This window comes from Scatophagus argus, chromosome 3 (assembly GCF_020382885.2).
Source record: "Scatophagus argus isolate fScaArg1 chromosome 3, fScaArg1.pri, whole genome shotgun sequence".
NCBI lineage: Eukaryota > Metazoa > Chordata > Actinopteri > Scatophagidae > Scatophagus > Scatophagus argus.
The window spans coordinates 10,299,301-10,324,537 of record NC_058495.1 but is presented as its reverse complement, the minus strand read 5'-3'; the positions used below and the strand labels follow the sequence as shown (position 1 = coordinate 10,324,537).

Below are 25,237 nucleotides of genomic sequence, written 5' to 3'. Positions count from 1 at the left end.
CATGTTAGAATTATTCTGCTTGAGCAGCTGTACAGTAAAGAGCTTGAGGCTTGACTCCCTATTTCTGGATGGGGCAGAAGAGGAAGGGGAGGAGGGGGGGCTGAAGTCACTGTGACTGAGTCATTGGTTTAGCTAATGATGCAATTAGAGTGCTGCACTTTGCATCCCCTGATTAGATCCCCTACTTGCTTGCCTTGGCCTGTAGACAATGAAGACTGAATTTACTTGCCTGAGTTTCTTTACATATACATTTTAAAAAGATAATTTGCAGGCAATTGGTATTTCATCCATCCTCAACATTTGTCATCAGCAATTAAGGGATAGGTTTGGCCATCTCTGCAACTTCACCCATTTTTGAATCTGCATTATAGCTCATGGTTTGGAACCACTGTAAGTCAGTGACTCCTCTCCTTAACTTTGGAATAAAACTTTTTATGTCAAGTTGTCAAACTGTAAGGGATGAATGTTCATGTATTTCAACATATTCACTTGCACCAATGTGCGCAATTTGGCATAATGAAACAGAATCACACCATCAAGTCAAACGTGAAACCTATGCTAGAGATATGAATCAAAGTAACTTTGTGTATGATGCATTACTCTTTTCGCATTGCTGCTTTGATATTGTTGCCATTTGAGGAGATAAAGTTCGATTATACGCTTTAAAATGATCAGTATGAGTGTATTAGTTTTTAGCAACCATTTTACCTCAGTTAATTACTCTGGGGGAATTTGTTTGCCAGAGACACGGTTTAGAAGATTGCTCTGACGGCATCCAAAAAATGCAAAGTACAGACTTAATCAGTGTTTATTTTTAGAAGAAAATATGACAAGGTAATTGCATAGACACTTCAGACTTTTATCTAGAACATTTTTAAATGCAAAGGTTAATGAGAAATGCTGAACTTGGCTGTCCAGTTACGCTTATGACTCTTAGGTTTTCTGTGTTGCTTTTGTGATCAGTGTCCCTATACACAAAATAGGGCTTTGGGACTATATGGGTGCAAGCTTTACATCTTAATACACCTACATGTGCGTTTCCTCCATGGTGATTGTTACACAGAAAGTAGTCATTACTCTCTGCATTTTATTGTGTTGGTCATGAGGACAGGTTTAAGTAAGGCTGAAGTAAGAAGTTCTGGTTTTAAGATACACAAGAGCATTCTAAATCAAAACAGAAAGAGGATTATCTGATTCAAGTTGTTGTATGTAATTGCTGCATTTGTTTGTTTGCTGTATGTTAGTAAAGTACATACAAGTGCAGATCTTGTACAGCATCAGCTGTTTGCTGAGCTTCCTTCACTTGTGGAGTAAGTGATAATTACATCAGTCATTATATTGTGTTGTCAAGAAACAGATTCAGTTGGAATCCACACATTTTGTTTTTAAAGCTGTACCGATATTTGATACTTTTTTCTATCCTGCTGATTTTTTTTCTTTTTTATTTAGTTGTATACCTGTCTTATGTCTGCAGTCAGTTGGGATTTTTGCAGTAGACTGTATTGCATAGGACTGGTTTGAAATTTTTCTGTGACATAATCACATGACTGAGACTAGAACAAAGCTTTTCCCTTTCATGTCTTTAGATTATGGGATTGTGTTTTAAGAGTAGCATTCAGTAGCTGTAGCATAACATCATCACCCTCTTGTTAGTCTGGAACATCATTAGTCAATAATGTGCCTACAGTCTCATCTGCAATATTAGGAGCTGATTGAGGATTCTGTGGCTTTTTGTGTTGTACAAGAAGTTACAAACTGATTCTTCAGAGCCTGTAATGTTGTTTACTTAATGCCTGTCACTTGCTCTGTAATCCCATTGAGACCATGCAGAAACTGTAGCACTCAAAGCCTAATGGCCTTCTCCTCAGCAATGCTCATAGGACCTCAGAGTCAGCTCAATATGGGACTTAAACTATAACCAACCGCATGTAAAATGTTGTATGTAATAATTTACAGCCACTTCTATTTTATATATGATAAAATGTAGATAGATAGATAAAATGTAAGTTATAAGCTAATTATTTCCTCCTGATGTAGCAAAACATGCAGCAGTGTTAAAACAAGCATTTTGTTTATTCTATATTTAGGTTCAAGTAAAGTCTCTTCACCTTGAGTGATTGCAGAGTCTTGGAAAATTAGTGATTAGCAAGAAATCAGACACTAATAAAGCAGTGTTTTAGATGCCTGTATTAAACATGAAAACATGGTTTAAATTATAGACACGGGGTGCAGGCGCCATGAAGTGATTTTGCATATTTGTGACTTTAGTTACTGTCAAAATGAGCAATTTACAAATGCTAACTAGTTTATAACCTCTCAGTTCACTTTTGATTTCAAAGGGGCATTATCAACGGGCACAGACCAAAATTCTGGGGTTGCACATTACGGTATGGACCTTTTCAGCTGATGCGATAACCTATAATTAAATGCTTGTCTAATACAACAAAATAACCCGATGTTTTATATTTTAATGTGAAGTTCTTAGCCTGTACTTTATGCACACCTGAGGATAGGAAAGGTGAACATCCATGGCAAACTTCAGTCATGTTGGCGCAAGCCAACTTTAAAAGTGCATACTGCCACCTACTGTTACAAAGAATGTTAATTCTGCACTTGGTAAGTAACTGAAAATAATTTAATAACTTTGTATTATTATCTCTATTTATTGACTAAAATTTCATCGTCGGTTGATAGCTGATAACAAAAATTTCTCTTTATTGACCTCAAAATTTATTGGTCTAGTGTATGTCATGCATCCCTAATCTTTCAGGACATGTGGACTGGTACCAATTTCTGTCTCACAGACCCCTAGAAAAGTATAGTTATCATAGTGGGTATTCTTTTGGTTTCGTCAGATTGTAGAAGATAGCCAGCCATATTTGGTGCCATGATTGGTGACGAACAAGCTGCGGAGCCTTAGTCTGGCTGGAAGCACAAGCTGGAGATGCCGTGACTGGGCTCTGAGCTCAGAGAGAGAGGCCAGAGACAGTGGTGCGCAACAGTGAAGCTGTAGCTGTCCCCTCAGGCTCTGGGCAACACACACACAAACATGTACACAGACACAGGGTGAGGCAAATCCATGAATACACATATCAAAGAAACTGATCTGAGCAACACTCTGACAACTAATGGGTGGTCTGGTGATTTTAGATTGTGTTCACTGTTGAAGATCTAGTTGACTAGTCAGTTAAATATTTCTACCTTGGTTGGCACCAGAAATACTTGTCAGTTAAATGTGTTCTTATTCTTATTGTGTACATGTACAGTATTAATCATTCCTAAAGGTATATGTATGTAGAACACCAAAGTGGTCTGGTAGATGTCTCCCATCTTAAATAGGAACATTAATGGGACAGGTGAATGATTTTTGGACCGCTACATCAGGCGATTGCTACTTTGTTGTTTTATTGAAATGATTTGCTCCTTTGTGTTTTATGGACAGCTGTTATGGATTCTTGCATCTACCAGAATGAAGAGCATGATTGGTGAGCAATAAATATCCCATCAAAGAGAAGATGTGGTTCAGACCCTGTTACTCCAGGTGGTGCTACAATACTCTTACACTAGTGCTAACACTGACGAGTGAGGGATTTGACTATTTTAGATCATGATCACTTTTAAAGGGTTCTGTAATCCGCTTTTCAAAATTTCGACCGGCATTACTTGCACAAGTGCGACCTCGAGGTCACTTGTGTTTAAAATATCCAGAATACGTTCCTGTACATTAGCCATAAGCTATACGTTGGGCACAGAGAGTGTATGTTATCGCTGATGAACTTGCTGTTGCAGACAGGTTGAGAAACGAGTGAAAATAAAACTGCTTTTTAATTTTAAACATTTACGTTTTTAAAAAAGTCTGAATTCTCCTCTTGATGGTAAATAGCTCTGAACAGGAGCAGAATCTGGATTCCAGGTCTGCAAGCATCTTGTTCCTCCAGATTTCCCCTGAATCTCACCAAGTGAGCAGCTGCTCTGTCCCTTCACTCCACCTGGTCTTCCCCACACAGTACTTAGCAAAAAGCTAAACCCTGTGACATGCTTGTTTTTTTTTTTTGCTGCTCAGTTTTCAACTTGCACGAATACGCTTTGCAGTGACTTCAAGTGAAAAAGACTGACCGCTAGTTAATTCATGACAGTCTATGTCCCTCTCTTGGATTGATAAAATCAATAAAAATAAAGGCTGCTAGAACTGTTCACCAATTATGCTTTGGCAGCAGGAAATATACCTGGGCGGCCCGCCAAAGTAAAGTCCATGTGACAAACACATGATGTGTTTTGTGAGAAGGAGAGAGCATGGGAGGGGACACACAGATACAAAAATAGAAAATTAAAGTGTCGGGCAATGTTGATATTGTTCCTGGCCACCACAAATAAATGAATGTCTTTCTATATTTTGTATTTACTGTTGCACTTTAATGAAGTATTTCTCATCTGATTACTTGATTAATTGCTGAAATAATCAACAGAATACTAAAATAATCAACAGCTGCTGCCCTAAAGTGCATTGTGCGTAGGTCACATTTGAAAACAGCAAACAACATGTCATTTCATCATATCAACATACTGTCCATCAACAAAGTCATGCTAAAGCCTCAAGGAAACGGTGTTACTCTGTCAAGTGCAAGGTGCAGTCATCCCCAGTCACATCTTCAGGCTGGATCTGTACAGGCTGAGGCAAAAGGCAGCTTGCTCATTTCCTGCAGTTGTCCAAAGTAATGTAGGCCACTACTTTTAAGAAATAATGCTAAATAGGTATAATAGACCAATGAATTTCAATGAAAAAGAAACATTATGTTGTTGTGTTTATTTATTAACTTTTCTGGCAATAAAGGAGTAAGCATTAAACACAGCCAAAGACTAATGGATGGACTAATTAGCAATAAGATTGATGTATTCTTTTGTAAAAGCGATAATTTGAAAAAAGTAATGAAGTAATGAAAAAGAACAGATAAGAGTACTGAGAAAGTAGCAAGCTTTCTCTACTGTTAACTCATCATAAAATACACTTCATTCAAACGTGCCTTAATCTATGTAAAAGTCACCAAAACCGTCTTGGTTTGACTTTTCACAATCTAACCTCAGTCTACAGAGTAAGTGAAAATAAGTAAGTAAGTGATAATAGTTGGACTCAACACACTTGACACACCTGTGTTCCTCTGAGTCTTTACTTCTCTTTTATCCCTGTGCTTTGAGGCTGTGTCTGGTCCCAGGGTGGCGTCCAGCTGCGTTCAGTCTGTGGAGTCAGTCATCTGAAGGGCCTCTAGATCAACTGCTAACTTAGAGTTAATTATAGCTACAACTACAGCAAAAAGTAGGCCTATAGCAAGCAGCAGTTGGCGGTTACTCTGATGATGTGCTGCCGCCAAGGTAGCCCCCATGTTTTTGGGGCTGCCTTCAAATTCAGTAAAGTGCAATGTATTTTCATACTTTTAAAATAATCCATAATGCATCATAAGTGATTATTATCAAACTGTGTGGAGAATTATAGTATACTTGATAGTCTTTACAACAGGTGATTATTGAGGTGTGTAGGTGAGTATAGGCAGTCTTAATGTAAAGCCCCATCAGTCATCCTCTACTTTATAACAAGAGCAATCCATAAGATACTTGAATTTAAAATTCGTTATAAGTCACATCTGTAATGTTTTATGATTGTTAATGTGGTGTATCGGAAAGCATTTTGTGTGTGTTACTAATGTTAAGGGTGGTCTGATCAGGATTTTTGGAGCCAGTGGCCCATCATTGATTACTGGAAGCATTATTAGCCAATGCAGATCACCAATCAAAATATTGGGTCTTTATTGTGCTATCATCTATAGTTGTTATTAGTTGCATCATAAAAACACAATTAAAATGTTGAGGACAGAAACAATTGTATTTATTTAGCTCAACTCAACGAAACAAAATGAAAAATCATGTGTATACTGTAAAAAATAAATATATTACAGTACACAGAATTTGTGAAACACTCTGTGTCCCAGTTTCAGTCTTTATACTGAGGTCTTTGTGCCCTGAAGCCACTACTCCACTTGCTTGTTTCTGGTTACTTTCATCTCTGATAGAAGTTGTGTCAAATATGCACAGATGTGATGTACCTGTAACTCCAGACTTTTTATTTTTACCTTCAAACTGTACTCAGTTGAAGTTCTTCGGTACCTTTACTTATTGTAAACGTGTTGTGTTCGCACCTTAAACTGCAGTTCACTGTTTAACGCTTTATGTTCCTCTGAACAGAAACTCCCAGTCCTGCCGCGTGTTTAGCTTCACTATGAGCAAATAGTTCCGTTAGTTATTCCCTCCGTTAGCTAAAAACACTCTAGGACTCTGGTGCTCACAAGCTACAGAACTAATATCTAACAGCTAAATAGCTCTTCTCCTTCCAGTTTCAGTATGTGTGTCATTCCCTCTTGGTTTAACCAGCTCATGAGCAAATGCGTTTCAATGTGGTCAGTGCACGGTTCAGTTTGTCATTTGCTAAGCAGTAGTCTGTTCACCCTGCAGTTTGCTAGGGCTTTTTAGCAGCACAGAGAAACTACAGTATCTTGCATGTTAGTCATGAGCTTTTCAGAACAGCCTTCAGATAGACCAGCAATCAAATCATATATAACGAATATTGTCCGATAACAACCCGTAACAAATGTAGTCATAAAGCATTATGAATGCATTATAATACACCCTGTATGCCTCATAACACACTGTGGTCTTCATAGAAAGCGTTACCCAAAAATCTCTTTGTGAGAAGGGAGTGTCTTGTCATTGAATTTAAAATGAACATACATGCTTCTTGCCTGCGTTCATCTGACCCACCCTTCTTTTCTTTCACCATTTACAGCTCACTCAGTGCATGCTTACTCAAATGCTGACAGTGCTAAGGGTGGTGTGTGTGTGTGTGTGTGTGTGTGTGTGTGTGTGTGTGTGTGTGTGTGTGTGTGTGGAGGAAAGAGGGAGGGGCATTTCCTTTAATGCATCTGCTCTGCTCAGTGACTCTCTAAGCTCACACATTTATTCAGTCTCTTCTCTGTCTCTTTCTTTCTCCCCCTACCCTGTCCCTGTTCTGTCTGTCTTGTGTCACTTTTTTTTGTCTTTCTCATGTCAGACATACATGCTCATCTCACTCAGGCACATAATCTCAGTCACACAGGATCTCACATTCACCAATCTCATATCATTCCTCCTCTCTCCTCTCTATTTTCTTGCTCAATCTCTTGGATTTTGGCTGCTGCTCCTCCATCACAGCTACTGTATTCTGCATTTACTCCCTCGTTGTGCTCACTGCATCAGGAATCAGCAGCAGACCGAGGTGGGTGTTGTAAGAGCATCATCGTTAGGTCTGAGGCTACATGTCTTTGGCATCTCTCGCTCTCTTCCTCTCTCACCCCTCTCTTCCTGCCTCTTGTCACTTTGCTCTGTCAGTGAGAGTCGGGATGATCGTGCCTGTCTGTTCCTACAGGGGAACAAATGCCTTACTGTCTGTGTGCAGCAGCATTTAACATTGTCACACATTATGCTAGCGAGGTAGCATATCTACCTCTCCAGATCTCTCTGAGTGTCTCAGAGCTGTCAGTACGGTTAACAGTGCTGCTGCTGCTGCTGCATTGAAAGCCGTCTTTGCATACCTTATTATACTGGCATCTATTCTGCTCTCACTTCTGTCTATTCCGTTACTCTCTTCTGTATGAATGTCTTTCTGTATTTTTGCATGCCCTTTTGAATTCTTGCCAGAGACTTGGCTATGCTGTAGGATTTATGAAGAAATAGCCAGGTTTGAAAGACTTGGGCTTGGGCAAAAATACACATGCACGCCCATGCGCATTCACGCAGGAGGTTCGACTCCTTTTCACCTGACCTGCCCCGTTGCTGCTGCTACTGCAGCTACTGCATCTGCAGTTCCATCTGTTGCAGTCGCCACAGCCAGCAACACCCTGCAGCCAGGCTTTAACTGTTCTCTCAGTGTTGTGTTGTGATGTCTGTTGCTGAGAGGATGTGACAGTCATCTGTGCCTGGTCGAATGTGTTACCGTGTCGTTTAAATGTGTGTTTGTGTGTGGGTGTTCATGCTGAGCCTGATTGTTGTGGGCCAGTATCTCTGCATGCCTGTGTGTGTTTGTACACGTTGCTGCGTGTGGATGTGTGTCTGTGTGCACCGTTGTATACAGAATGTGTGTGTGTCTGCCCATGGGCTCTGGTCCAAGACGAAAGCACAGGAGAGGCAGGCTGCAGGCATTCAGTTTGGTGCAGTAAGCTGTTGAATGCTCTGTAAGGAGCAGAAAAAAGGCAGATTCTTGTGCTGGTGTGTCCTTTCTCTGGGCTGGTACGTCGGCGTTGCAGAAAGCATGGCTTTTTTTTGAAATGTCTGGATTTAATTTATCCTTGGATAGCCAAACTTTTTAATAAAGTTTAATTGTTGTTGTTAATACTAACACATTTTCAGCAAATAGAACTGTTAGTGTAGCAATGCCAGAATAGTAATAAGGTTTTTCATTATTTTGTATTTGTTGTATTGCATTTTAAAAAAAAAAGGCACTGGCAAGACCCAACAAAGTATACTGCTAACTGTACTTCAAACAAAATGCCTTCAAAGAAATACAACATGACTTCTTATGACAACAGGAGAAACAGATTCATCTGGAAGGTGCTTTGCTTAAGTGTCATTCCTAATACTTGTTATGCTACCAACAAAGGAGACATGACTTCTCTGATGATGATTATAAAGTGAAGCATTAGCACATTTTTTAGTTTACAAAATAGGATAGCAGTCAATTCATCAATTCCTCTGAGGGTTATGATTTGGTTGCAAACAAGAGCTGCTGCTTGTTAGAACTATTGGGGGCATTTTCTGCATCACAAACAAACACGCAGAGAGTAAAGGGTAAATGAGGGCATATAATACATGACACACACATACCATTTTTATATTGTCCAGCATAAATATTGATGATGTAAAACTAGAAATTCTGACTGCATTTTGTCCTTGTTTATTATCATATTATTATATTGATACTAGTGTAAGTCTAAACACCATGGAAATTAATTATTAGAAACATCACTAGTAAAAGGTTAATTGGTGACAGATAATAGTTTCATGATTGGTTATGAATCTGGAGCATCCTCAGAAGGCTCAGTCATTCACAAGGAAGGATGGGCAGAGTTTAAAGGTGGGAGATCTGGCCATAAATAAATAATGATCGTAATGATCTGTGTCATTGCTGTCATCCTCTGTGATCTCTTCTTAAATGTCCTGACTGATTACCTGTGGGGATTAGGGATCTGCCTAATGAATCAGAATCCGAATTCTGATTCTAATTCCCCTGACATTCAAACAGGAAGTTTAAACTTAGTCTAATGTAAAACTTACAAAACACCCAGAAAACAGTCAAAATTGAGCACAATTTAATCTGTAATGCTAACGTTGTCCAAAAAAATATTCTGTACATTGAAAGAGCCATTTCAAATCGTTAATCACATTCTTCATAAACATCTTAGGTGCAAGAGTTAACCGGCATTGTTGGTGGATACTCGTTTTTTTTTTTTTTTTTGAAAGCAACATTTGATTCAGAAGACATTTCAGTGCAAATTATATCTGTATGCATTTACGTCAGTATCAATTTGAATGTGAGATATCCAAGACTTAAAGCCACTGAGGGGCTGCATAGACATGCTAATAACCAATGTGTTCACCGTGACACCACTTAGCAGTGTCCAGTGAAATAACAGAGTCTGACATCTGCTTCTTGTCTTTTATGGAATATGTATTACCCATTGTTAATCTCCTTTCATGTGTTACATGTAAGTGTTACATGTATTCCATAACCATTGTCCATAAATCTTCATAAAGCAAAACATTTCACCAAAACAACACAACCTAGCATAGCTCAAAAACCTATTCATAAAAACTAACTGACTGGAAGGACAAAGGTGACACCCACTGGACCAGTGTGGTGTCCTACAACTTATTTTATTCACTCACAAATTACTTGATTCTGCTCTTGTATTTCCTTTCAGTTCTCTTTTAACCCGTGGTGTGTGACTGGCCACACACACCGGGGTGCCCCACCTCCCCTCTTTCTTTCTCACTGTTTTTGCTTTGTCCATTTTTCCCACCTACAGTCCTGTTTTCAGAACAGCAGGTGAGCCAATTATGGAGGACCTTGTTAATGACGTATTAAAATGATTAAAACCAACCTGACCCCAAATTGGCCCCAACCACAGGCTCTAACTTTTTTTTTATGAAAAAAAGGTATAAGCAGAAGAGGTTGCGCCATAGTCAGTGAATTTTCTAGTATTAGACATTTGCTAATATTAGAAAATGTCTCTCTGTTTCTCTGCAGAGCATGTGGGATGGTCGGTTGGTGGAGAGGGTGGAGAAAGGGAAGATTGTCCACTAGTTAATCAGTTGTGGATGGCATTGTTTTCTCAGAGAGATTTAAAAAACAAATAAAATCTGCTAAAACAGATGACCAGAAATACTTTGGCGGCTGGCCCAAGTAAAGTCTGAATGTGCAAAACATGTTTGGAAACAAAAATCAGAAGACAATAATTACCACAATCTCTATTTTTTGCCTGAAAAGTAAATTTAGACACAGATTATCGGTCCCAAGTGGAGGATTACGGCTTTGTAAAACACATGATGTAAATTGGGGTAAATTGGTAAAACTGGGATTGATGACTTTTAGAATTAAGATTAATTTATTATCAAAATTAATTTGAGGTTGATTGAAAGCACGATTGTTTGACTAGTCGTTGTTGATCTGAAGCATTTGGTTGAGTTACTCATGTAAAGCGTAGTGAGGTCAGAGTCATTATGCACCCAGTATAGATATCATCTGTGTTGGTTAAAGTCTGTTTCACTTTTGACATTTCACTCAGCGCTATCATCAGTGCATGCCCTGACTCTCTGCAGTTTTTATAGCTCGGTCTGCTGGATGCTCCAGTGGGGGTGTTTCCTAAACTGAGCTCAGTAATCATTCTGCAGTTGAGATTTAGCAGCCTGTCCAGCTTCATTAGCCCTGTTTTGGAGCTCCCAGGGGGCATCACACTCACACAAACACACACGCACACACACACACACACACACACATACAGGAATACAGTGAATTTATAACACATTTGTTCAGCAGGTGTACTGTCCTCCTCAGGTCCCATGATTTTCTTTGGCGTAATGCTTTTCATATCAAAATAATGATTTGAAAGTGATTTGAAACTATTGAAGCTGTCAATTATAAGTTATCATATTAAAAGTCTTGAACATATTTTCCTCAATCTTGTCCTTCAAATTTGTTTGACATAAACACACAGTTTTCTGCCAGTTTCTCCAAACAGTTTTGGTTTTTGTACACATCGCTTCAGGACTTGGTCCAATATGTATTGTGCAATAGAGATGCATGATATATACTGCACAAATACATTATTGGCCCAAAAATGGACGATTTTTTTTTCTGTTGGCTGATAACGAGATTATAGCCAATAGAAAGAACTGATAATATCAAGCCAAACTGCTTTCACTGACTTAACAAGCATAATATTTAAACAGACTGATGCAGTACTTAAAGGTAGGGGCCCTTCATCAATTTAGCCAATACAGCAGTCTAAAAAAATAGCTTCAGTGATTGGGTACATGCTATGTAAAAGAGTACCTCATTATTCCTCTGAAGATTTTATTCATAAAGTTGTATTGGCATCTTCTGGTTTTAGAGGAGACCTGCCTCCACTTTATAGCAAGAAAATGTTTCACATGCAAGTAAGGAAGAGGGAACTGTCTGCATGAAACCTCCTTCTCAGCCCTGACCAGCATCACAGGCTGATGGTCCTGGATAGCACAGCACACATTTTCCCACATACAAGCTACTTTTAGATCTTACGGGTCACTGTTGACATACAGTGCCTACACCCCTGAGATGTCTCACTGATCCCTGATCTAACAGATTCAGTGTGATCATCATGATTTATGGTGCCATGTTCATTTCTTTTAGGGCTTCTGTTTACGTTATGTCTGTCGGTGGTGATGATTTGTGAGCGCAGATGCGATTGACAAAGACCAAACTACGTTAATCATGATACACTGTGACACTCCGTGGACAGCCCATGTGAATTATGACAATTGCAGGTGTGAATAACGATTTAGCACTGACTGTTGTGTCAGTTGATGTTTGTGTGTGTGTGACTTATGAGACATTGTGCTGTTTGTGATGCCTGAGTTACTGGGGTCGTGTCTGTATTTTCTGCAAGTATTTGAGATTGATTAGAGTATACCTCAGTCCGAAGCCTGAGCAGTTCTATGTGGGATTTTTCTGTGCTGGTTCTTAACTGCTACATTAGCAAAGCCCTAGCACACTGTTTCCTGTTTAGCATACTAATCCGTGCACTTGCACCCAAAATGTGCTGTTTATTTTAGGCTAACATGATGCACCTTAGGCTAACTTCCTCTAATTTTGTTAAGAGTGATGTGCACAAATTAGTGGTGTGTGTGTGTGTGTGTTTGTTTGTTTGTTTGTATACGTGTGTGTGTGATCTTTGTCCTAGTCATTAAGGGAATATTATACATGCCAAGTTGTAACTGCCTATTAATTTTTCTATATTCTGTTTTTATTTGTCCATTAATTACAGCTCTGATGTTAAATGTACATTAATTACACAATTTAGTATGTGCTTCTTTTTCAATGTTTAAATTCTAGTTAATTCTCCACCATTTTTTTTTACTGTTTACTCACAAACTGCTTTCATATTCTCACCTTGCTTTTCCCTTCTTTTCCACACACACACGCATCCCACATACTTCTTCTTCTCTTTACCTGTGTGTGCTTTATTGACTTTCTTCATCAGCAGTGTGTTTTATAAAGTTTCCCAAAAAATACAAGTCACGGGCAATTTTGATATTGTGGCAGACCACAAATAATGAATGAATGTATGGGAAACCCTACCCTGCACAGGCCAAGACTGCTGCAGGGTCCTCCAGGTGGCCACAGCACATGTGGGCTGAACAAGCTATTGTCTAAAAAGAGTATAGCTTATCTTGATTAGGTAGCCTGAAACAAAATGAAACAAGACCAAATGGTTCTGGGAAATGTCTTGGGAGCAATCTGTTTAATTCTGCTCACACATGACGTGACAATAAGATCAGGCCGACATTAACGGTGTTGCTTTGTTAATATAAACACATCTTGAAAACCAATAAATGAAACACATCCCTCTGTTAGATGTGTGTCAGTCCTAATGTGTGTCTGTTCTGCAGTGAGAGCAGAGGGCTGGCTGACCCGGCACATAGCTCTTCGACAAAGAAGTGGCACAGGGTGAAAATAGATTGATGGAAAGAGAAATGCAGAGGAAAAAACGCTGCTAGTTAGAGAAGACAAAGCTGCCAGTAGGTGTATTTACTGCGTATTGGTTAGTACTTGTCATGGTAGATGTACCCATTAGAAGATCTGCCTTCCTGTATGTCAGGCTGGATTATGCATCTGACTTTAATGTGTCTCTGCAGATGATAGGTAGGGCTTGATGATAATTTCATGTCTTTATTTATGTCCTTTCAAACAATTACACATAGAAGGAAAAACCAGACAAATTGGATGAATAAGACAACATAACATAAATACAGTGAAAAAGGAGTTTGATGAACTATATATTGTGCAGTTTGCCGCAACTAACAGTAGTTGAACCCAACATAGTCATCTGCCACTGAAGCCCACCCTCAGCAGTGTTTGATGAGAACGATCTGCTGAAATTGTTTTTGTGTCTCACTTTTCTACTTAGCAGGATTGCTGCTTGATTACAAATTGCTTTCTAATTTTAATACATTTTGGTTTTCTCTTACTTAACATCAGCAAACCATTTTATCTGTGAGAATCCACTGTGTGGTCATTTTTTTTTTCCCAAGCGTTGTACTGGATGTTGTGCAAACAACAATGTTGTCTCGCGTATGTGGGCTGTGAACGAATTTGTCAATATTTGTCAGGTCTTTTGGATGCAGCTTCTTAGCAGGACTCAAAAGAAATTTTTCACTTGTATGTTGTGGAGACATTTCTTTGCTCATATACAACAGTTTTTTTGTTTAATATTACAACAGTTTGAACAGCACAAATACATCCTGATCTTTTCCATTCTGACTTGGGCCACTTTCATCAGTGTGATTCTGAATAAGATTGTTTTGAACAAAGCCCAGTATGAGAGATCACAGAAATAATGACTGGGACACTGGAGATTGTAAATTTAATAGATACAGGGGAACAAGCTTCAGTCAAAGCCCTTTTTGCCTTCTTGCCTTCAGCCTGAAAGCTGACAGCAGTTCACCACATCACTGTTACTGCAGCATACAATTCAAGAAATTAATACCTGCTCCACTATTTTCTTAATTGTGATGATTGACTGTCACACCAGTGACATTTTGTGTTGTTCAGCATCATGCTTGTTGTGAATGTGAGGTCATGGTTCTCATCTGTTCACTCTGATGTCAGCTGTGGGTCTTACACAAAGATGAATGTGAACAGTCAAGGCAAAAGATCATATATGAGAGAAAATCAGAATCGGGTCACTTTCAGTCGCAGCATGAACAAAGTCAGACCTTATCATGTCAGCCCTCTTGTCACTTCTGTCTGCAATTCCATCAGCAGATTTTAAAACTTTACAGAAGATCTTCAATTTAACTCTCACATAACCTCACATAACCCAAGTTAAAATTTTCCACCTTCCACCTTTCTACCCTGATTAATAATGCAAGAGAACTGTTAATGTTTTTTGGACATTAGAGTCTAGCAGGAATTGCACTGTGGTGCATATCAGTAAATTATTAATTTAATAAGAATAAGGGTTGTTTGAGGGGTTTCACTGCAGTTATCAGACTTATTTATATGTAACAGCCATCTGTTTTAACAATGCTGCTTGTGTAGATGGTAATAATATGTGCTTTGTATAATGATGTGGCATTTGTCATTTATACTCTACATTTAATTAACTTGCAAGAAGTACAACAGTAGAACATTCTCAATATTCTGGATTACAAGCAGATACAATCTCATGCATACTACAAGTTTGAATATTTACAAATAAGAAGGATGAAAGGGATAACTTTTGAGAGAAAGTGTGTACATATCTTATACAAAAAGGTAATGTACCTTTTTGTATCCAGTAAATCCAAAATGACAGCAGAGGTGGAGTGTTATGTACAGGGAGGGGCTACTTAAAACAGGTTGAGAAACAGATGGACAAGACTGTAGGAGGCTGGGAGACAGAAATGGATATACAGATACTGAGATTTGTTAGCATGGAAGTAGTCCAAGTAGTAGAAAAAAAATAAACAAAAAAATTTCAGTAAGTACAAAATCTGACTCAAAATCATAGCACACTGCAGTAAGTCAAGTGGAGTCGCATCACTTGTTTTATAATGTCACCAAAAAAACATAACTTGTGTTTGTATTTTTTATTTATTTATTTATTTATTTTTTACAAACATGTTTCCATTTTCAGCAGATTATCCATGTGTGGATCAGGTTTTGTTGTTAATGACAGATCATATTGAAATGATCAAAAATGTTACAGAATGACATTAGCAACAACCAGGCGCGGTTGCAAGCTTAAACAAACGGCACAAATAGGCCTAAATAAGGGAGGTTGCACCAGAATCAGTCATCATTACAGGAGGGATAATACCAGAATAATAATAATGCCCGATAATGCCGCTATTTGTCTTCTCTAAAGTCTGTTGTGGGAAACATTTGACAAGAGGGAGGCAGACACGCAGCTCCAAAATTAGAAAATTAATATATGATGAGCAATACTGATAATGTGGCGCCCCCCTACAAATAAATGAATGTGTTGAAAACCCTGCCCCAAAACCATGACTAGGACCTCAGAAATGGCAAGAGGATGGGTCTTTGATAACATGTTTGCTGACATTTGCGTCGCTGCCCCAGCACTGATCCGATCTTTGTCAGTCGATGAGCTGGCTCTCAGTGGTCTGAAACTGTTTAGTGTCAGTGCTCCATTGACAGTTTATTTGTAGAGATTGAACTTGTGGAAATAGCTAGAAACAAAAATCGGAGGAAAAGAGGAAAACTGGATGTCCCTTTTCTTGGGAGCAGCATTCTCCAAAACTCTGGTCATGTGATAATGTGAATGGTGCAGACAAACAACAACCTATTAAATGGTTGTCCATTTGCATGTTATTTACATCAATAAAAATCAGTAGAAATATGTTGAACTGAGCTCATAAGAGTATTTTTCTGCTCTCATATGTCACTCCTGACTGTGTAGCTATGTTCGTTTTATTAAAAATAAGACAGTAGGGCTTAAGTCTATTATGGAACGCTTTGAAGTAGCTCTTTTATTTAGGTGCGCCATTTGTTGAACACTGTTTTTTATATCCTCACAGTCCTTCATGTTGCTGCTCTTAACCTCCCAAGTTTACCAAGGTTAATGTAATAGTGCAGATGGCATGTTTATTCACAGTAACACCTGGACACATTGCACTGACACGCAGGATCTAAACAAGTATTTTTACCTTAATGCTGATAGAAACCCTCTATTCTTGGAGCAGAGCTGCTGTTGCCTCAGGGACACAGGAATCAGTTGGTAAACAAGCAGTTGAACTACCACAGTTATTGTCTGTGACACAAACTAAGGGCAGGCCAACAGCATATACATGGTCATGAATAAACAGCATGACATTAACCCTTTATGCCTCAGGAAACCTGCCATTATTCTTGTGCTTGACCGCTCAAGGACTATGGGTTGTGTAGGTAGTCTGATGTAATGTGAGTTTGTGTTTGTGCAGAAAAAAGAAAGGGGGAGGGGTCTCTTGGTGTCAGTCTTTCTTCTGTCTTCCTATGGACTCAAACTCCAACAGCTACTATGTAAAAGCATGCTTTGATGGATCCATGCGCTACCATACAGTCATTGTGTAAGCACTCACATGTAGACATGAAGTTTGTCCTACTTTTGACAGAAGGCTCAGTGTATTTTATGTGTTTGCTTCACTGCAGTTCCTGTGGTACTCAGGCTCTGTTTGAAGACAGTTATGGGCTTCCATAACACAATGACAAACAAGCCAGTAGCAACAAGCTGTTTTAAATACAGCTGTTTGTGTTTATTAGAGACTTTTTGAATCATGCTATATGTAGAGTAACTTTATCAAGCAATTACTTGCAGTGCCCTCTGGAGTACAACTACTAGAGTCACAAAGATAAGTGAATGATGTTTCCACTCTTGAGCTACTATAAGGAGCAGTGCTTTGTTATAAAAACGCAGCTGCCTATGTGTCCTGAGGTGGTGGGTGTGGGTGTGCGTGGGTGTGGATGTGCGTGCGTGTGTGTGTGTGGAAATTGACCATGCCAAGTCATGCATGAGTGAGTCAGATCTGCGCACATTTATGTGACCAGAAGGATGTAAGGCTGTACACTTAATGCTTATATACAGGATGATTTTATCTGTGGTGTGCATCTGATCCTTGGGTTACTATAGTCATGGCTCAAGGATAACGTAATGCTGCAGACTGTTGCTGTCTCACAGCTGATAACCACAATAAAGGCCACAGCCTCCCTCATCTGGCTTTTAAAGCCCGTGTGAATCACACATACTATGTTGGACAAGCAGATTGTTTGTGCTCTGTACATATTCACTGTTTTGCCGCCATTTCAATTGCACACTATGGAGCCCAGCTGAATTCGAATAGTATTATTTATCAGTCTGGCAACATGTTTTGTGTGTGTCTATGCTGACAAAATGTTCTAGTCATTAGGGATGTGCCAGAGACCAGTCCACATCCTTCAGTATCCTCTGTTCTGTCTATGGTAATACAACAGTACAACCCCTTGGTTGTGAAGTTTAAAAAAACACCACATAAACAGGATAACTATTCAAACTAAGTCACATTGTAGGGACAAAATACAGCAGGGGTTTAGCAGTGTCCATTGAGGTCCGTCACAGTGCTTGTTAGAAACATGCATAAGTAGTATTGGCATTTCATCTGTGATCAGCACAATGGGCAATTTCAGGACTACCATGACAAAAGTGTGCTTCAGTGGCTGTTAGTCTACCTGCACACAAATCTAATCAATATACAAGAAAGTAGAAATTCTCCTTGTTGTTATGAACATGCATGCAGTTATTCACATGTACAGCATGTTCTGAGTGTGACTGAGTGCATTGGTCATCCTTGTCAACATTACCACATTGAGTGGGCAAAGTAGCATTGCCTGTGTGAGTGAGGACTGTGGATGAGTGGGTGTAATTTGCCAGTTTGTCACAATGCCTCGGTTTAATAAAGTGATACATTGACAGCCTATGTCGGGGACGCTGTAGTAAGGAGGACAGAAGAAGTAAAGGGTTTTACAGGAAGAACACATTATCTAAGGTGGGAGCTGTGATTATTTTCTTTTCTTTAGAAGTGCTTTCACACATTCATCCAGCACAGACACTTTTTCCTCTGATATTTGGAGGTAAATAAAAAGCCTCTTTAGTTGTTTTCCATCACTCATTACGGACTGACTTTGCACATTTACGTTAATAGAACATTTTTCCTCTGATGAAAAATTTAAAATACACCACATAGACAAAAGTATTGAGATGGGGCTGTTTTTCAGGGGTTGGGCAAGGACCACAAAGACATGCTTGAATGAGTTTGATGTGGAAGAACTGACTGAGCCCTGACCTCAACCCGAACTAGAATGGAGATTGTGAGTCAGACCTTTTCGTCCAACATCAATGCCTGACCTCACAAATGCTCAACTACATGAATGGGCAAAAAATCCCACAGAAACACTCAAAATCTTGTGGAAAACCTTCCCAGAAGAGCGGAAGCTATTGTAGCTGCAAAGCTGTCTATGTATTTAGAATGGGATGTCATTAAAGTCCCTGTTGGTGGAATGGTGAGGTGGCCTAATACTTTTGTCTGTATAGTGTAGATTAAATGTTATGATTTCGATAACAAATTACAATGGTGGTAGTGGTGAACTTCCTCTGACGTGCAAAAGAATGACCACACAGTGTTCCCTGTATGCCAGCATAGGCTCTAAATGTTAAATGGAACTAAAAATGGGAATAAGCAGTCACTCACATAGTCAGCATCTTTACCTACAGTCCACTTGGACACCACTTAACCAAATGCTTTTGACTGGAATTTAACACCTAAAATGCTGAACAGAAGCTAGCCTGCACTGACACCATAGCAGGGCAGAGAAGTACATTTACAGAAGTTTGATAATTAAAAGTAAATGCAAGATAATATCACGGAACTATCACCTTCTTAAATTTCTCAGTTCCTTGTTGACTTTGTTCTGGTGACAATGGGAGGAACAGGAAAAACATGTCTTGTTCCTTGTTTGGCAGCAGGTTGCTGCACAGGGACCAGACCACCCTCTTAGCAATGAGCTAATGAAGTACTTGGTACTTACTTTTTCTCCACTGAAAAGTGAAGCCGATGCGGAATTGCCTTTGCCCTGCATTCTCTGCATTTCCTGATAGCCAGCAGTGGATGACTACTGGTTTGTATGGAATATGTGAAGATTTTTTTTTTGAACAGTGAATCATGCAGAGCTACTCCAGCGGAGTCCCATAATAAAAATACTGAGCTGGAATTGAGCACAATAGTTCCCTTTAAAAAAAACCAAAAAAACAAAAAGCTGTTGGAGACAGATGGCATCGTCTTTAACTCCATTGTTGTGAAATAACCCCATGTCCAAACACAGAACCACTGAAAAGAGTGCAGAAAGAAGTTGTGTTTAATAATTCATTTCTAGTGTGGCCTAACATTTTGTTAATGGCAATACTTGGCAAGCTCAGCATGCTTTTAGCAGTCTTTTATTAGTGCTGGTCATAGCATTATACTGTCTAAAACACAAACATTGCTAATTTGTTTTAGTTAAGTTTTGTGGACTTAGAAACAAAATATTGCACTTCTGTATGATCCACAGTGATTACTTCCAACACAATAATGCACAATAGCATCACCACAAGACATGAGAGAAGGGAAGTGAGGATCTGAGATGGAGGGACAGATCACAGTGGGAGGAGTGATGCATAGTACAGCTGTTTGCAGCACAGGGCTTCCCTGAACCGGCCTGCTCTCTATCACTTACTCGGCTTTTCCCCGACAGTCTCTGCTCAACTGTAGTTTTTTCTTCTATTCTGTACTCCTCCTTCTTTTCTCCTTGACCCATTCCTTGTTTTCAGTTTTTATGGTTACTTTTCTTTCCTACTCTTCAGAAGGTGTGTGTTGGTAGCTCGTCACTGCAGGCTGCTTCTCCTGGGGCCACTCGGTCTGTTCAGAGAGCTGCCAGCCACTTAATGCATTTGCGCCAGATTTCATTAGGAACTCTGTACCATACTCTCTGCTTTCCCCGTCTGTTAGAAACAGCATCTGTCAGAGTGGCACGTTAACATCCTGAGGGGAAAAATTGAATCCTGTCTGGCTGGAAACAGGTAGGGCTTATATATGTGAAGACATTTGCGAGATGCATAATAAAGATATTTTAATTGAATTATTGACTGATCTATTTAAATGATCAGCATAACATTGAAGATAAACAGTATAGAAGCTGAGTATTGAATGACTTTTTATCTTCTGCGGTGAGTGTCTGCCATCTCCACAGACTCCAAACATTCCTTAGCTGACTACCTATAAGCTAAATCCAGCAGATGACTTAAACACCACCACTGGCTATAATGTCTTTGTTTATGGTTTTTGTTGGATCAACCCCTCAACCTCACCGACAAACATCTGGTTAAGTTGTCTTTGTGAGGTTGCTACGGTAGGACAGTACTAAATTGTCACTGGGTATTTATTTTAATGCAAATTTCCAACCATTATATTCCTAGCTCTATCCATCTCTTATACAAACATTAAAACCTCGACTCTGTGTATCTGTTGCAGTATTTAGTAGTGATATTATAGATTGACTTCAGCAACGAAAGGCGAGGCCATTAGGTTTGCTGGTTAGTGTTCGATGTGCACAGGAATACTGTAGTTGGCTCCACGCGCAGATATATTGCATAAATGTCTTCGAAGTGTATGTGCAGAATTTAACTACTGAAATGAATATAGTTTTTGAATATAGTGATCTGCTGCTGTAGTCTTCACTGCTCACCTGTGCAAGAGTAAATATCGAAATCCTCTGTACAGTCTGCTCATTCCCATGTGTTATTACATGAGCAGTGATGCGGATAACACTTATATGTTGTACTTTGAGATTTAAAAGGAGGATTTAAGGAGGATTTAAAAAAAAAACACAAGGCAAACTATGTGCAGTAAAGTACCTTTGGAACCTAATGGAATCTGGGATGTAAATCAGTGCAAGTATTATATGTACTGGAAGGACTTGGCAGGCATGCTAAAGTGAGATATATTGCCCATCTTACATTTTTCAATGGCTGCTTTACGGTTGTGATTTTAATAGACATGAAAACCTGTCAGAAAGGCAAAGGCACTGTGAATCTGTTGTTTATCAGTACATCTGTCTGTCTTTTCGCTATTGGTACCTAATTTCACTATTTCAGGTGTAGTTGTTCTTTTTGTACACTTTTGTTCAGACATGGTTGCAGATTCTCTCTCCACCTCCCTACACTTGTAATTTGAATGTAATTCATTTGGCGAAAAAGAGATAAAACACAATCTGTAAACAACGTTAAAGATGAATTCTATCGACATTGCAATAATTATCTTGATTTTTTTTTTGGCCACAATAATGGTTGTGACAGCCCTATTTGAAAACATAAAGAAAAACAAAAGTTCAGTCGAACACCATGATATAACCCAAAGCCCTTCAGTCGAAGTACAAAGGTGTGAAACCAGACAGAAACACTTTGCAAAATCACATTTGTCTCTCCAGTCCCTATTTTCATTGTCTTTATTTGTCTTTGGTGTGCAGAGGGAGAGCTGGGATGGACCAAGAACGAGAGAAAATGGTTTCATATTTCTACTGCAGTGTGCTGCTATGTACTCCTGGTTCACTGCAGCATCTTCTCTCCCTGCAGTGCTAGCAAAGCCTTGCTTTCACAGGCCTTAGTTAGCTGTAGAGTCCCTCACCAACTCGCTTGTGATAGTCTCCTCATTCTTTTCATATTTCTAGATGGTCTGTAAACCTGACTTGCGTTAGTAATGGATAGTATTTCCATAGGAGCTTGTGTAGCACCATCTTTTAATCATAGGGATTCACTGTAAGTCAGCACAACTGCGTAAACAAAAATGATGAGCAAGGACATACAGGATGCTGATTCATCTTCATGCTGCCAGTGATACAGGCAACCTGGGACCATACATCTCATGCTGTATAATAACCAGGTAGTGGAGGACATGTACTCGACTTCATGGGGATACTTCATTGCTTATTTTGAACAAAGGCTCTGATCAAAACATAAGGATAGTTATAGATAGTAGTAGAATACAAATACATTGAATGGCTAGTACTGAAAATTAGGGATGTGCGATCTGTGTTGAACTTGGCGGCATGTACCTTTAAAGTTGTTTAGCAACTGCCACTAAACACAGAAGAAGGAAGATTTAGAGAGGAGGGGGGAAATCTATGAATTTTAACTAGGGATGCGCAGTATTGTTTTTATTTCAGATGATGCTGATAACTGATGATTACCTTCTTCTCATAGCTGATATTCATAGGATAAGAATTCCTAACATAGTTTATACACATCTGAAGGTAGGTTAGGCTAAGATGTAGCAAGCAAAGCTGGATGTTTCAGTGTTCTGTAAATTTAGTAAGATTTGTCAACCATGAGAAGCAGGTACTTGGTGATCTGCTATCAGTATCAGTTGAAAAATACATACAGTGCATGGCTACTGAATTAAAAAAAAAAACGCAGACCACAAATAGCATCAGAAATGTGACTTGATGTAATTAAAATTTTAAGGATTATTACTTCAGTGTATATGCCCTGTGATATGCCTTTGCAGCTGAACTCTAATCTGCGTAGGCCCAGTCACAGCAGCTGATGATGGGCATGGCTTAAAGTTTGACCATAATATATGGTAAACCTCTGTGTGTAAAACAGCTGCAGCTGTCCTAGAATTTAATGATTCCTGACAGCAGAGCTCTCAGTTGCGCTTTTAACATTTAACTGGGGGGAGGAGGATTTGTATCACAAGTTTGCTGTATAAATAGACTGTTTATGCAAATTGCTGTTAGCTTTTTTCTCTTTTGGCAGCCTCTGACCTGCACCGTTTCTGTAATCAAGGGCCCTCCACAGCTTAACAGAGAGGAAACCATTTATAAAAACTTCACACTGTGTGATGATGAGAGTAAAAATGATGCGCTGACATGGGTTTCTGTCTTTACATGGTTTTGACTTTGATCCTCTGGTGAATGTCACCAAATAAGGGGAGGAGATTCCGTCTGAATCCTTTTTGTTACCTGATGGAGAATGAGGTTCAGTTAGCTTCTCTCTCTCACTCTCTGCCTGACTGAACTCCCATGTAGGATATCCCCAACAGTTCTCGTCTGTTAGCCTGTCTCCCTCTTCCGCAGCCATCTGCTCGGGTCCGTGTGTGTTTTCCACAGCTGCCAACATACTACACAACACAGTGCTGTGCTTTCCAGGCCAGCACTGCCTGCCTGCTTGCCTGCCTTGCTCACGTAAGCCCTGTCTCAAGAGGGAATTCACTCAGGCTGGGTGTAGGTGGATTTATGGATAGAAAGCACGTAGAGCAGCCTTTTGTGACTCAGTTTTGCATTTTGTTTGGAAGAGACTGAGGTGCATGAGAGCGCTTATCAGAGACTACAAAGATACATGTTTTTCATTATATCAGCTTGTCTGGTACAACATGGCATCATCTCCCTTGTTCCATCCAGTCTTGCTTCTTTGACCACCACCTTGCTCCAGTTCTAATGCAATAAGTCTATAGTTTATATTCTAGTCTTACTGCATTTTTTAATCTGTTACTGATATTGGTATTTGACAGTTAAATAATCCTTAAAATTATTATATTTATTGCAAGTTAGTTTTCCTGAAAGCTGATATTACGCCTTTCTTTTTCATGTGACCAGAAGAGGAAAAAAAAGCACTTCAACAAAACTGCATTCTTCCAAGTTCGAGTGTGCAAATGTTGAAATGCCTAGAAGTCGAATAATTACTTTATTTCCATCTGTATAAAACAGATGAGAAAGGCAAGTTGTTCACTAAATCTTTGTGTAACAACTGCTATTGGTTTATTGCCATAACAGAGACAGATTTCATCACTGGTACAACAAAAATTAGTTTTTATTCAAGTGAATAAAATGAATCTCTGTGAAGTGTTGCTCAGTAAAACAACTTGAAAGGCCATTGTAAACAGATACTTTGTAAACACGTAACTGTTGATGTTTTTACCCGTGTACAGATCAACAGTAATGTTGCACCAAAAATGCAAGGGGCTGCTTTGGAGTGGGTGTGTTCCTCCTTGCTACAGGGGTGCCACTTTGAATCACAGATCACAGTGTTATCATTAATTTGGAAGATAGATCCTTTTAATGCTGAATGTATATAACAATGTCCCAGTCTAAAATGTGTTTCACAGCCACTGTTTTTTTTTTTTTTTTTTTCCTGTTTACCACTCATGTCCTCAAGTTCATAAATAAGGATCCAAGTGGGTACTGGATGGTTGTACTACTTTCTCTTTGGACTTTCCTTTGCTTCGTCTCGCTCTCTCTCACTCTGTCTGTGTCTGCAGTTTAATCTGCAAAGTGCACCTTGGACCATTAGTGCAGTAAATCTGAGCCCTCGAACTTGAGCCAGGATGAGTCTGTAGTGTACCGCATTGCTGCAGTCAAACTGCAGCTCTCTACAGGCATCTCTGTGAGACTGATGCATTGCTCTACAATGTCAGTAACCAGGTGTGAACACTTGTTTTGTGTGTACTCAGTTAAAACTGCTGATAACCTTCTACATCAAACTGTAGAGATGTGATGGACACGTGGTAGTTTTTCTAATTTTTGGACAGGTCAGGCTCTACTCCCCTGTTCACTTCAAAATCCCATCACTGTAGGATTGTGCTTTTGTGATGCCTGGTAACGTTGGCTTATATGTTAAAGAGTTCAGTGTTGTTGTTCCCCTGATTATGTGATGATCTTTTTTTGCACAATTGATCAAAACAGTATTGACTGAAATGCAGTATGTTCTTTTTGTTTTGGTGAATTGTATTGTGGCTTGTTAAATCTGTCTTCTAATTGGATCTTTATCATGTCCTCGCAGGGTAACTTCTTTGTATAGTAAGTGGTGCAGCCACCATCGGTTGTGTGTGAGTAATTTAGTTGATAAATATAAGCTTC

General features: G+C 39.2%; 1 protein-coding gene across 3 annotated transcripts in view; it reads left to right on the top strand.

Annotated features, from left to right (window-relative positions):
- The window catches only part of kcnab2a (potassium voltage-gated channel subfamily A regulatory beta subunit 2a), a 77,526-nt gene that overhangs the window by 1,758 nt on the left and 50,531 nt on the right, over positions 1-25,237 (top strand). Inside the window, exon 1 of one of the 3 annotated variants that reach the window (XM_046383334.1) lies at positions 6,976-7,300. The exons of the other annotated variants lie outside the window; for them this stretch is intronic. The gene's annotated coding sequence lies outside the window, so the exon portion shown is untranslated. Of the gene's footprint in view, positions 1-6,975; positions 7,301-25,237 lie in introns of those variants that run through there. 3 annotated transcript variants of the gene reach the window in all.